Genomic DNA, 14,723 nt, shown 5'->3' on the forward strand with positions numbered 1-14,723 from the left:
AATTGAATAATGTTCAATTATCGTGAGCCAAGTCAATATATTGGCGAAATGCATCTCATTGAACATCACTTACTTTACGTTTCAAACATTCGTTTCAGACCTGTCCCACTTTTTGCATTACTTCCCTCATTACTTGAAAGGACTGATGCTGAGAAAACCATACAAGGAATAACTAAAATGACATTCTATGTAGATTATTTTGATATTATTCACGACAGAATAAAAGACGACAGAGATTAAAATACAACGAGGGCTGTTATTACTATTGTATCGGTAAATAACACTGAAAACTTTTAGGATACTGAAATTAGCATGGAAATCAGAATTATTTAGGTCTTTTTAACACGGTTAAAAATTTTCCCTATTTTTTTCTCTTTTCGCCTTATTTTCAAAGGCCTGGTCACACCGCCCGAGCGTTGTTGGAGCAGTCGTGGAGCGGAGAGAAAAAAATCATCACCACTCGTTACTGTTCACCATTTTCGATTTCGATTGTTTTTTTTTTGGTTTTAGATTTTTGTTTTCGAGTTTTTCCCCAATTTTGTGAGCGAAATTCGACCCTTTTTCCTTACCGCTCCAACAACGCTCGGGCGGTGTGACCAGGCCTTAGGGACCAGTTTTCATCTGTAAGAACATCAACGTTTTCACTTTACAGTTTGTTTTTACTGCAGTACTTTGTCATTACTACCAGGGACGTCACCAGGTAAAAATGGCAATTAAAAAGATGAGACATCTTTTTAATGTGGAGGCGCGATAGATCAGTCGGTAGAACGATGAATTCGTATTCCGGTGATCCGGGTTTGATTCCCACTTGGTGCGCTAGTGCCCTTTGGTAAGGCATTTATCCTCATTGCCAGGTCCTTCAGAGAGGACCTTAAGCCGTCGGTCCTCTGGTTGCTTGCTTACAAGCATTCATGCTTTCTTAGCAATCAGGTAAAAAAAAATCCCAATTAATCATAAATCAATCAAATATCACATAAGACAACGAAGAGGTGACGTCGCCTTTATCTCTAAATGTAATGAATTATAAAGGTAATATGGAGTGTCACGACTCACGCCCCCATTGTTTTATACCTTAAGTTATTCTTTGTCCTTTTCTTCCTCTTTTTCTTCTTCCCCTCACTCCCTCTAGGCCTCTACATTATTTTAGTGCCGCCCCTACTGAGTCCTAGGGTTAGGATTAGTACCGATTGCGAAAGTAATACTTTCGTCCATGGAAAAATTTGACAAGCAAAAAAAAAGGCCTTCACTTTTGAAAGGGGGAGGCACACTTCTGTGTTAACAGCATTTTTACATTACAAATTTTAATTGTGCCTCTCAAAAGGGTGAGGGCACGGGCCGGCTGTGCCCCCCCCCCCCCCCGGATCTGCCAGTGGTAAACTGTGCTACGTATTAGGTATCCCAACAGATCTGCATCAGACGGTGCATGTGCTTTAAAAGCTACATGACTATACCCGATGAAACGGCAACTCATCACCTCACCTTCAGATGAGAAATTATCGATGGAAATTCTCGAGGGGGGGGGGGTGAAAAATAAGAATGCGACCAATTTGATACATTTCATGGAGGCTTTTTTTATCATTCTAAATCTGTGGCGTTGTTCAAGGTGATTTCACGATTTGAGAAACCGTACAACGTAAGAAAAATCACTGAGCTCAGGCTCAGAAATTTTAGTTGCGCCAATGACCATGAAGCTTCAATCCCATGTGGCATAACTGACAAGCTCTATAAATCATACCAGTAGCCACGAGTCCGCGGTACTTGCAAAGCTGACCGAGGTGATATTTTCATAACATTATACCAAAAGATATATATAAAATTAATGATAATGATTATGTGCTATTTTTCATCACTGGCATCTCGCCCCCACCTCTCTCTCTCTATTTATTCACCCCCTCCCCCTCTCTCTATTCCCCCTTTCTCACGACTTCAAACTGTAAGTAGTGTTTAAAAAAATAAGGAAAAAAATACATAATCATTTGTATTTTTTAATAACAGGATATTGACAGGTCAAATCAAAAGTGAAAAAGGGTTTTATTACAAGAATGTTTTAAGGTTTCATATACCCCATATCAATTTTTTTATCATTTCCGCAATAAAAGATTTGTTCTCGAGACTCGACTGCAAGAACTTTTTTTTTAAGAGAAAGTTGATCATGACAAAAAGTGTATTGTAATAATGCATTAAAAAATAGTGGTGAAGGTTTGAGGAAAAACCATCAAAGATAAAAAATGAAAAGTATAATATACTAAGTTTCACGGGTGGAAATTCATCTGTTCCGCAGTAGTAACACTTCCCTGCATGAAAAGACACATTTTTACTGAAATGTGCATATATGTTACCATATTAAGAATTTAAGGCTCAAAAATAATTTTACTCTAAGACATAAAAATGGGGTTTTCATGCATTAAAAATGTCCTATTTCAAACCGTGATTTGAAATTCTCCAGCATGGTTCCTATCTTCGTCTTATTCAACCCTAATCTTTCTTTTTAGTTTTAATAAAATATTTTTTAGCGCTCGCGAGCGTTATCAATATCTCCGCCCTGGGAAGCGGTCCGTAACGCGTTCAGTCAGCCCTTCTCCCGTTCACATGGTTATTGCTTCGATCCCCTCGCCACCCTACTGATGAAAATTCATTATCTAAGAAAAAATCTTATAGAAAAGTTATCATCACCATTATTTTCTTTTGCTGTTTTACATTCTGCATTACATATTCACATCAAAAAGCACACAATACAATAAAAGCGGACAATTATTGTTAAAATGTATTTCGCGAAACAAATCTCAACCATAATACTTGTACATTCTGAAGTTGCACTTGAATTAGAATAGAATCCTAGAACTCTAGCATGAAGTGGTCATAAGGACTTTTTGAACAAACAAGCCAATGACGGCATTGGTGAAGAGAATACATAATAAGATATAAAGAACATAATTATGATGGAAGCAATGGAGATTAATTTCATTTATGAAAAGTGTTAGGTATGATATCGGGGAAGCAACCGCAATGTTGAATGCTTCGCAGTGGTTATTCAACCGATCCATGTCCCTGGGAAGCGGGGTCGCTGAAGCACCCCCAAGATTTTCCACACAGTAAAAACGCTGTTTAAGATTTTATACAACGTTGTTTACTATATGAACATTACAGTATTTGTTTAACCCTTTAAACAATCATGTTTAATTTATTGATGATTAGATATTGAAAATTAAACTTTGTTGCTTAAGATTTAAACACTTGATTAAACTGTTTAAACAATTACTGTAAGGTTCATAAAATTATAGTAAACAGCGTTGTATATTTTTTTTACTGTTCAATAGACAGCACCCCCTTAAATTATGGTAGGTGTGTTTAATTGGAGAAATGTATTGAAAATTACCACAATTTTTTTTTTGCTTTTCAAATTTCTTTGGACCAAACGATCTTCATTTTGTGGCGAAACCTTCTTTTTTGCTTGTCAAATTCACTTCAGCATGCACCCTCAACACAAAAATTGTTCCCAAGGCCCTGCACTTGTTTTCATATTTTCTCATTCCTGTCTTCTGTCAACATAAGTATTATTTATTTTTACAGGAAAATATATATAAATGGAAGCCTGAAAGAAGTGTCCTGTTTTATATACAATAGCCATCAACAACACTTACGAAAACCTGCTTATTCTGGAGTGTTTGAAATGTCCCCCCCCCCCACCATCGAACAAATTGACTATTCTATCATGTCTATTATGGCTACAAAGGCGTATAAATTACCATATTTAACGGTGAAACAGTAATTGTTTGACTCAGTGTATATCAGATTCAGCCGACATCCTCATAATACATTGTAGTAAGTTAGAGCTAACAAGCATCATCCTTTTCAGTGTCCTTTAAAATATTACATTCCAATTTTCAGAGGACGATGAAAATGATATTCTTCTTCTTCATCTTCTTCATCATCATCTTCTTCTTTTTCTGTGTGTTCTTCTTCTTCTTTTTCTTTCTCTTAATTGTCTTTTACTTCTTTTCTTTTCTTCTTCTTCTTCTTCGTCTTTATATTATCATTATCATTGTTACTATTATTACTATTCATATTATTATCATCATTATTATCATTATTATTGTTATTATCATTGTTATCATTATCATCATCATCATTATTATCAAGCCTTGTTTATACAGGGTAGCCTCATCAGTGACGCACACTGTTCTCCCAGAGGGCCCTGTTACATGACTTGTAAACACACACAGATACAAAAATCAAAGGACAACCAAAACTACAAAGATACAAAAGAATAAATTTTGCCGAGTTGTGTCTTAAATCTTGCATTGGTTAAGGTTTAAGGGTTCTCCAATATGTTTGAAATGAAGGACTGAAATGTTGCTACCTTTCTTACTGCAAACTACAAGAGCACAGTAAGAGGGCTACCAAGCATGGTGCACCTCAAGTAAAAAAAAAAGAAGAGTGTTCAAGGGCGGCGAAATAATATTTTGATGGAAGGGGGGGGATATGACCTCAAGTGTAGTCCCTCCTGAATCACAATAGAAATATAAAGTTACCCATACCTCTCTTTTTTGTCATAATTTTGTCTCTTTTATTTTCCCTCTTTTGTTCCCCTTATTCTTCTTTTTCTCCTGTTTTTTCTAGCGTTTGGTTTTAATTAATTTGGTCGTAAGGGGCAGATGTCGATATCAGCCGATTTTTTTTATATTATACTACTAATTATTTATATGCCCTTTCTTGTGTTGCTTTTTAATCTGCTAGGAAATAAAAAAAACAAAAACAAATGAAAACTTATGGGGAATTTGTCTTTTATATCCAAATATAGCTCCTTTTTCTCCCCAAAGAAATGTGTGTAAATTTGTTATGTATGTTTTCGTCGGGTAGATGCGCCATCAAAATAAGCCTGAATTCTAATTTCGGAAGGATAATAACAGGATGCAAAAAGTGACTATCCTCAGAGGTATTCGTAATTTCGGATAGGCTATATACAGAAAATAAGAGTTTGCGAAACGATTCTGGCAGACAAAGAGTTAATTTTGTTACTGACACGTGCCTCGGAATAGAATCTTTCTAGATAGATGGCGCTATATAAATGCCTATTATTATTAATTGAACGGTAAGCCAATTATGTCGAGACAGATGATGATTCTTTTTTTATGCAATTATGTTACACACGTCCATGTATGGGGGCCTGCGATTTTCAGCGTGCCCCATTTCACGTCTATAGAAAATTTCAGTTTACAATAATTTTTTTTGAGGGGGGGGGGGTTGACAAAAAATCAATAGGAAACGAGATTTTTGATAATCATCTATGAATATCCAGAATATGGAAATAAACAATTTTGAATAGATTGGAGCATTTTAATATAAGACAAAAGATATATGTGATTTTTTTTGTACATGTCGCAGGATAAAGTAAATATGAGAAAACTAGTAATTCTTTGTGAAGAATTGTATGTGTATAGGTAAAAGGAAAAATATCATTGGAATTCATATTTTTCTGGTGTGAACAGGGGGTGTTACAACCGATAATGTCGCAGCAACGCATAATGTCGCAGATTGCGACAAAGAGTAATCCTGATTTCCAAATCATTTCATTCTCTTTCTCGTGTCTCAAAATACTTAGTTAAAGCATATTTTATATATTATATGTAGCTCGAGTCCTGAAGATAATACCGCTGTGACATTATGCGTTGCGACATGTGACATTATGCGTTGACAATTTGCTGCGACAATATGCGTTGCGACATGTGACGTTATGCGTTAGAAAAACTACGACATTATGCGTTGCTGCGACATTATGCGTTGGTGCGACATATTCAGTTGTAACAGGGGGCAGGTATAATGATATTATGGGTAAATGCGCCGCACTTTACACATTATGGGTAAATGCGCGGCCCTTAAGAGAATTCTTACATGCCTTGGCAGCAGTTCCAAAGCACAATTTTTTTTGCCTTGTGCATGACATTCATTTATCCTTCTCATCGCCCCCAAAAGGAATTAATTCGATCAACGATGAAATTGACAGGATGCGGAAGAAAGGGACAAAACTAATTCTGGGGGAGTGAGTGGGAGAGCGCAGGGGGGGGGGTCCATGATTAATGGGGACTTATAGAAAGTCATTCCCTTTTATTGTTCACCATTTATGGTTTCTTTCCTTTTTCTTCTGTATTAGGCGCTGATAGAAGGAGAGGATGAGAGAGAAAGAGAGGGGGTGAGAGAGAGAAGGGGAGAAGCTAAACGGAGAGAGATGAACAAAAGAGAGTCCAAGGATAATAATTTTCCAGACCTGTAAGTTTCTTCACATCTACCGTAGATAGCAAACACATGGTCCAAACTCCATTGCTATGTTTTCGCAAAACAATTTGTCTATGAAAGGCCAATCTGTCTTGCCTTTTTTTCTTCTTCTTGCCTCTTAATCTTAATCTCCCATCCCCCCTTCCCTCTCTTAACCCTTACACTTATGTCTCTAAAAAAACACTTGTTTCTCTCTCTTCCTTTTTAAGGTACGACCCTTTCCATTTTCCCCCTTATAATTATATTCCTCTTGAATTCTCTTATCTTTTCAATTTTCTATTATTTTTTTAACCACCTGACTGGAGTTGTGAAAGGCATGGGTTTGATCCCCAGCGAGGAACTTACTGGCAAGGTATTTTATTTAATTTGATCTTTATGCTATTATAATACTAGAAGTATAATGCACATAATATATAGGCCTGTGTCTTATAGATTATGCTTTACTGTTTCATTGCTATGTGTGCATAAGTTTTGGGTGAATGGTGAGCTTCGACCCCCCGAAAAACAAATGAATGAATGAATGAATAAATAAATAAATAAATGATAATAATAATAATAGCAGCATATTTACCCAGGGTAGCCACTTCAGTTCCGAAAACTGTTCTCCCAGCGGGCCCTGCTATTATTACCCCGGCTTTAGGACGGCTACCTTGATCGGGCACTCGAGCATTCGAGGAATTTCTTCCTACCGGGTACCCATTCATCTCACCTGGATCGAGTGCACCATAATGTGGATAAATTTTCTTGCTGAAGGAAATTGCGCCATGGCTGGGATTCGAACCCACGACCCTCTGTTTCAAAGTCCGAAGACAAATCCACTGGGCCACAACGCTCCACCAAATTACCAAATTACCAAATAAATAAATAAATAAAATAAATAAATAAATATATAGATAAATAAATAAATGAATAAATAAATAAATGAATGAATGAATTAATGAATTAATAAATAATAATGATCATTAATTGTTCATTTTCAATATCATTTCAAAATCAGTTTTAGAACTAATTTTTTTTATTTGAAAAGAAACTAGTTTTTGCCCCCATCGCTATTTTTTTCAAGAAAATTCCTCCCTATACATCATATTCTGCCCCCCCCCCCATGAGACATAATTAGGCTCACTATGCCACTGGCTATGTTCAAAGTATATAGCATAATTATGTACTGTATGCGTTAACACGGTAAAGAAAGGAAGTGTGGGTCTTGTACCTTGAGTAATGTGCCCAATTATGTTTCAACTTACCCTTAACAAACTTTACTTTCAAGAGAGCAGGAGGTTTGTTAACAATTCACAGGGACCAACCATCGTCTTCGTAATTTCCCCGAAGAAATTTTGTGATAATGTTTGAAGCAATAGCGCTCTATCAACGCATTATGCATGACAAAGCGTTATTAGCAGCGCATCGTATATTAAACAAACCCATTAACATTATCTTTTTATTTATTTACCTTTTTAAATTTCAGATTGCTGCCTACATCAATTTTCAAAAATGTTTTGAAAGTAAACATAACTTAATTCATTCTTGATTAGCTGCCTGAAAACCCTCTGTACTAGTGATTTAATTGGTTTTATACCGAAAATGCCGAAACAAATTATACGTCTAGCTTTTATCACCAACTGCTTGTCAGACGTTCTCAGGGTGAGGATGAATCAGTATAATTCCTGACCAATTCTGAGACCCGGTTGCCATGGAAACACCATCGTGACCAAGTGGCAAAAAATATTAATGTTGATTCAAAGTATACAGACGCAATCTGAAGTATACCAATACCCAATATGCAGTCAGTTTGCTGATAATATTAACGATTTGGATTCTCCTGTGCAGAGGAACGGGAATATCATATTACAATACAATATGAGATAATAGTGGGGGGGGGGGCAGTCTGTCCATACATGTATTTTGATCGATTATCATAATGGTCATGACTATTGTCACAATCCTCTACGTCATCGCATCATCTCCACAATATATTTTTGTTGGTGGTTGGTTATCATCATGTGAGGAGATTACATGTGGTTTCTGGCTGGGGGGGGGGACCGTTTCTCATAGGCAAGGCTGCCGAACAAACGTCGACGAGGATATATCCCTATACCCCACCCTCAGATCACCGACCATTGATATCAAAGTTATTTGGAATGTAAAATATTACAGATCTATCCGGTCGCTGTCATGACAAATATACTTGAATTTATAGTTGCATTTTTTGTCCCCATCCGGATAGACCAGACTTTGGTCAGTTAATAATAGACGAGATTACCAAATAAGTTACAAATAACAATTTCACTATGTTGGAGATTCCAGTGATAACAGGAAAAATTAAAGAATTCCAGCTCAAATTGTTTTCAACCTCACCGGAATTGTTGGTAAAAACCGATTAAAAAATGCCCCTAAACGAGGGAGTCTCGATTTTTGATGGATCAAAACTTCAGATCAACTTGAGGGGGGGGGGGGGTAACGTGGATGCGAGTGAAAAAAATTCACAAACACATCAAATTTCCTTGCTTTGTGCCTCTTTTTTAAAAAATTAATATGATGGCTATTTTTTTTACTCCGTTCTCTATATAAATTTTGACAGCTATAAATATACGAGCACTGGAGCATATCTCGTCTTAAACAGAAATGCATAAAAACTACCCTCTGCCCCCCTTTTTTCAAAGAGGCAAATATACACCAACATTGTTGCCCCCAACATACACACACACACACCCTCACACACCCACCGGCACAGCCATACGAAGGCTCGTTGCGAAGCGAGAACATGCTGAGGCAGTGACTCGGTGTAATAATTGTTAACAATTAGAAATGCTGGCGCTATTTTGGTTTGAAGAAAGTACACTATAAATCACGTTTCTAAAGCCCCAGTCACATATAAACACGGATCCTCACGGATCAACACGGCAATGCCGGCATGATCCGGGGAGGTCCGGGATAGTTTTGCCCCGGATGACTGTAAACACGGTATCAACACGGCAGCTTCACACGGATCTACACGGACCATGCCGGCAGAGCATGTCGTCAACACGGACCGACACGTCAGCAACACGGACCTACACGTCAGCTACACGGACCAACACGTCAGCAACACGGACCAACACGTCAGCTACACGGACCAACACGTCAGCTATACGGACCAACACGTCAGCTACAAGGACCAACACGTCAGCTACACGGACCAACACGTCAGCTCAAGGACCAACACGAAAGCTATATTGACCAGCACGGCAAACGAAAATCTGTTCATAACAATGAGCTGATATTTATTTAATTATTTATCTATTTGTTCATTTTTTTCTCATCCTTGTCGCAACATTATCATGTTGTGTTTAAAAAAGATATCAAAACTCCCTTAACCAGTAAAAACGCTGTCTTTTAAACAACACAGTTTACTGTTTTAACAGTAGTTGTTAAGTACTTTAAATCTTGAACGACAAATGTAATTTCGATTTGATTTGATCTCACTTCATTGAAATCACGATAAAGGAAAGAAATTTACAAAGTCTATAGAAAACATAATAACTATTAAGATTATGACGCATAACTGTCGATGCAGGGCAGTAGTATAAAACTTAATGTACAATTTCGATGTAACAGGTACATAACATATACATATAAAATATTTTTAAAAAAATGAAATGTGAAATAATAATAACAAACAAAGTTGGGGGTAAATAGAAAAAAAGAGGAAAAAAATATTCATACATGCACTAAGTTTACAAATATTAGGTTGGGGCCAATCTCCAAAGCGTAAGAAAATATCCTGAATCATTTAATCATCCATTTAAATAAATTAAGCATGTTTGTGTCAACTGTTTAACAACTACTTAAAAGTTCATAAAGTAAATAGCGTTGTAATGATTTGATGGGGAAAAAAGAACACGGACTGCCAAGGATACTCCAGGCAGCCACACGGACCTACACGACAGCTACACGGACCTACACGGCAGCTACACGGCAGCCACACGGACCTACACGGACCATCCCGGATGGCTTTGCCAACCCGGCAGTCCACGGATGACGCCGGATGTTTTTGACATTCAAAAACTGCCGTGTTGGCCTCCCGGACGTTCAAGGACCAACACGGACCACCCCGGACCTCCAAGGATGCCCAAGGCGCCAACACGGATCTCTCCCCGGACCACCCCGGATTAGATCCGGGATGGTCCGGGGTGGTCCGGGCTCTATATGTGACTGGGGCTTAACCTTCAAATGTGCCGCTTTCCAAATATATACATGGGTATACAGGGTGTTTCTAAAAACAGGTATAACCGACGATCAAGGTCAGCCATGAATGCATGATTTATAAACCATCAACTTTAAATGACACATTGTTTACGTCATGGGTGACCGAGTAAGGGCATACTTTTCCAAGCTTTGGGTTTGAATGTAATTTGTTGGTTTCATTAAGGCTTTGCCCTGTAAATTTCAATGAAATTCTATCCCCTATACCAGGGGTCCTCAATCCGGCCCGCGAGACGCTGCTGGGTTTTTTTAATCACTTTTAAGTCACAATATGAAACATAGCTCAATATGATTACATTGTGTATCCATGTAGACCTAACCGTCAGGGACGTCGATCAATTTTTCAGAAAGGCGCTTGATCGTGCAAAACACCCACCCACCCACACACGCACACACCCACACCCTCACACACACATATACATATATATATGACTCATGAGACCCAGATAAGTATCTCACCAACAAATTAATGAAGCGCGAAGCGCGAGCTGATTTTTTTTAGTATACTGACAGGAAGAGCGTGCCTGTTTAGGACTGTTTGTAGTAACTCATGAGAAGGATACATATCTCACTACACAGATAGTACGAGTGCCGAGAGTGAGCTGAAATTTCTTTATATTCTGACCTGAAAACTTGATATTCTAAGCATTTTTGCTACCAATGATTAAGATTTGTATCTGAAAGAACAATAGATGCGAGCGCGAAGCGCGAGCTGAAAATTTTGATATTTTGATCTGAAAAAAATGACAGTTTAATGGACGCTTTTGATGAAGAACAAGATGTATATCCAAGAAAAGGTGATCGTAAATCGAAGCAGGAGTTCTTTTGAGGCTTAGAACTGAAAATGGGACATTTACATTCACCTATTTAATCATGAAAAGTATGGGTTTTAACGAAGCGCGAGCTGAAAAATTGTATATTCCAATCTGAAAAGCGGACATTTTGAGCACGATTTTAAATAAAGAACGAGTTGTGTATCCCCATCTCGCTTGCTGAACATTACAATCTTGTTTTTTTTAATGCATATCCGGAATTACATTTTCATTGGTGGGGCGATCGCCCCCTGCCCCCCCCCCCCCCCCCCCAGGATCGACGCCTCTGGTCTGCTAAACGTGATAAAAGTAATGACAGTCAAATAAATTTTAAACAAACAAAGTTTAGTGGAGTCTTTTCTCTTTGTTCGATCTACTTTCGTATTAAATATGATTAAATCTACTTTGACTACAAAAAATACCAGGTATGTATCGGTACAATCTAGATTCCTTTAACAAAGTACTACAATTTTGTTATCATTAATATCGACTCTCGCTGTATTTTTAAATCATTTTTAATTTTGCCTGCGTTCCATATGAAACTGTTATAAATTTGTTGGATTAAATGCTCCCAAAATAAGGGCAAGATTGCACAACAGCGCATCTAGGACCCTGACCGCACGGGTCTTTGCGCTTCGCGCACATTTTTTTTCTAAGTATCCACATCACCCTGGCCCTTTAAGGTTTACTTGGAGTCTCATCTGGCCCTTCAAAGAAAAAATTTGAGAACCCCTGCCCTGTCCTAACCATTTTCCGAGTGAATGCTTCTGACATGTTTGTGTAGCACATCCTTCGTGACTGGCAGGCACATGTTTAGTATGGGATAGGTGTTCTTCGTCACAGTCCCACATTTAGAAGAGCAATGCAAAATATGAAGCGTCGACAGGGAAGATAGGTCCTAATGTGAAAACGTTGAAGGTGTTGGTGTAAAAAGTAAAGATGGCTGGCCTAATTTCCACTTGGTCTCTATTTCAAGTAGACATTATTGTCAGATCTAAGATTTGAACATTCTAAGCATTTTTTGTTTTCATGATCAAGATGTGTATCCATATCTGGAAACAAAATTTATGCGAGCGCTAAGCGCGAGCTGATTTTTTTTCTTTTTTACAATGACCTGAAAAGTTCCACTTTTCAGACTGTTTGCAGTGACTCATGTGAAGGATACATATTTCACCTACCAAATAATGCGAGCGCTAAGCATCAGCTTGAAATCGTTCATATTCCGACTGGAAGAACTTGACATTCTTAGCAAAATTAAAGATCAAGATGGGTATGTCTCTAAACAATCAATCCAGGGGCGTAGATAGCGGGGGGATGGGGGGATGCATCCCCCCAGAATTTTAGGTGGGGGGGGGGATGGTGTGTACAATCATCCCCCCAGGTTTCTGTGGGGGAAGAAGCAAAACTATACAGTAATAAAGCAATGAATGCTAGTTAAAATCAATCAATAATCAGTAATAATCATAACGTACAGCAATGACAAACATGATCAAAATTGGACTTTTATTCAGAGTCAATCATCTTATATGCATTTACAACTTGCAAGTTTTAAGTAATAACAACTGTCTTGCGTCGTCATATACATTTAAGGATCGTTATTCAGAGTTTCACCAAGTACATTTCCTTATAATAATTATGTATTTGCAAAGGAGATAAGTTCAAAATATTTCATTACAGATTTAAGAAAGTGTCGCTTAATCACTCCCTTTCAGAGCAATTGCTTTCATAACACATTAACACTGTTCAAACGAATTAATAAGAAATTACCTATACACATACACTGACCCTTTTCCCTGCTGGCCATGTCCTTAACCCCTACTTTGCAAAGGAAAGGTGAAAATTTTCAGTCTCTAAGGAGCGAATTAGTAAATGAATGATTTTGGAATGAAAGTGCAAATTTTGGATGGCCTCAGTGATATCCGAGTTTTTTTTCACTCAATATTTTTGGCGCAATGTATTTTGGAATTACTTATACCAGTGATTTCTGTACGTGCGCAGTCTTCTAGGTTTGAAGGTTATAAACTGTTACATTTCCTTACCTATGTTTTTATCATAATCATCATAACAAGGTACATAATAAGAAATGAATCGAAATTATAACAAGTTACTATCTATACAGTTTACTTCCGACAAACCGGTGAGGTTTATTTCATTTCCCTACTTAATTCAATCAAGCCTTTGTAATCATGGTAATTTTAAACAGAGTGTGCTTATCATTTTAGTGTCCGCATATCTGCACGTGGATAAGAAATATAATGTTGAGCTTTTTTTATTTTACCCCTATTACTATAATTGTAATTGATATGTTTTAGTTATTTGGCTGTTTATTTGTTTATTCCTTTAGTTGTTGATTCATTCGTTTGATCATTAACAATATCGCTACTTTTAAAAGAGTATACTACTATACTAGTAAAATAAGGAATACTAGTTATTCTAGATCATGTTTAGCAGGACTGTCATGACCAAGATGATAACTAGACATCCGACAAATGACATTTCTCTTATGATCATCTTTACTCATTGTCATTAATCAAACAAAAGATTACTGCCATGAAAAATGTGCAAGGAAGTTTGTTTATTACTGGATGCCCTGTTTATTGCTGAAAGCAAAGTGATTAAAAGACACACGAGATAATCCATGAGGCAGATCGTGTTATTTTGTTATCTTTAACTCGTCTGCTTTGGCCCATGATATTTTGTTTTTATCGAGTACGTTATCTCCTTCATTCTTTATATTTATATATTAATTATATATATATATATATATATATATATATATATATATATATATATATATATATATATATATATATATATATATATATATATATATATATATATATATATATATATATATATATATATATATCTATAAATATATATAATAATATATATATATATATATATATATATATATATATATATATAATATATATATATATATATATATATATATATATATATATATAAAGTATGACCCAGCTAGGGATCATCCCCCCCAGGTCTAAGGACCTGTCTACGCCACTGAATCAATCTGAGTGCTATATAACCGCGAGCTGAAATCTTTATACACAGACCCGAAAATGGCCATATTTAGAACTATTTGCAGTGACTCATGCAGAGGAACAAATCTCACCAACGATATAATTTGAGCGCGAAGCGTGAAGTGATTTTTTTATCTCGACCTGAAACACTTGACAATTTTGAACACTGTTTGTAAACATTATTAGGATTATTTTGATAATTCGACCTGAAAACTAATTAAGCACATTTTAATAACAATATATAAAAAAAAATAATCATAAGAGCGAAGAGCAAGCTGAAGACTCGGGGACAAATACTCTTTGCAATCATGAAAAGAATGTATTTTCCTAAATAAATGATGCAATCGCAAAG

The sequence above is a fragment of the Lytechinus variegatus genome, chromosome 1 (genome assembly GCF_018143015.1).
Source record: "Lytechinus variegatus isolate NC3 chromosome 1, Lvar_3.0, whole genome shotgun sequence".
Lineage (NCBI taxonomy): Eukaryota > Metazoa > Echinodermata > Echinoidea > Temnopleuroida > Toxopneustidae > Lytechinus > Lytechinus variegatus.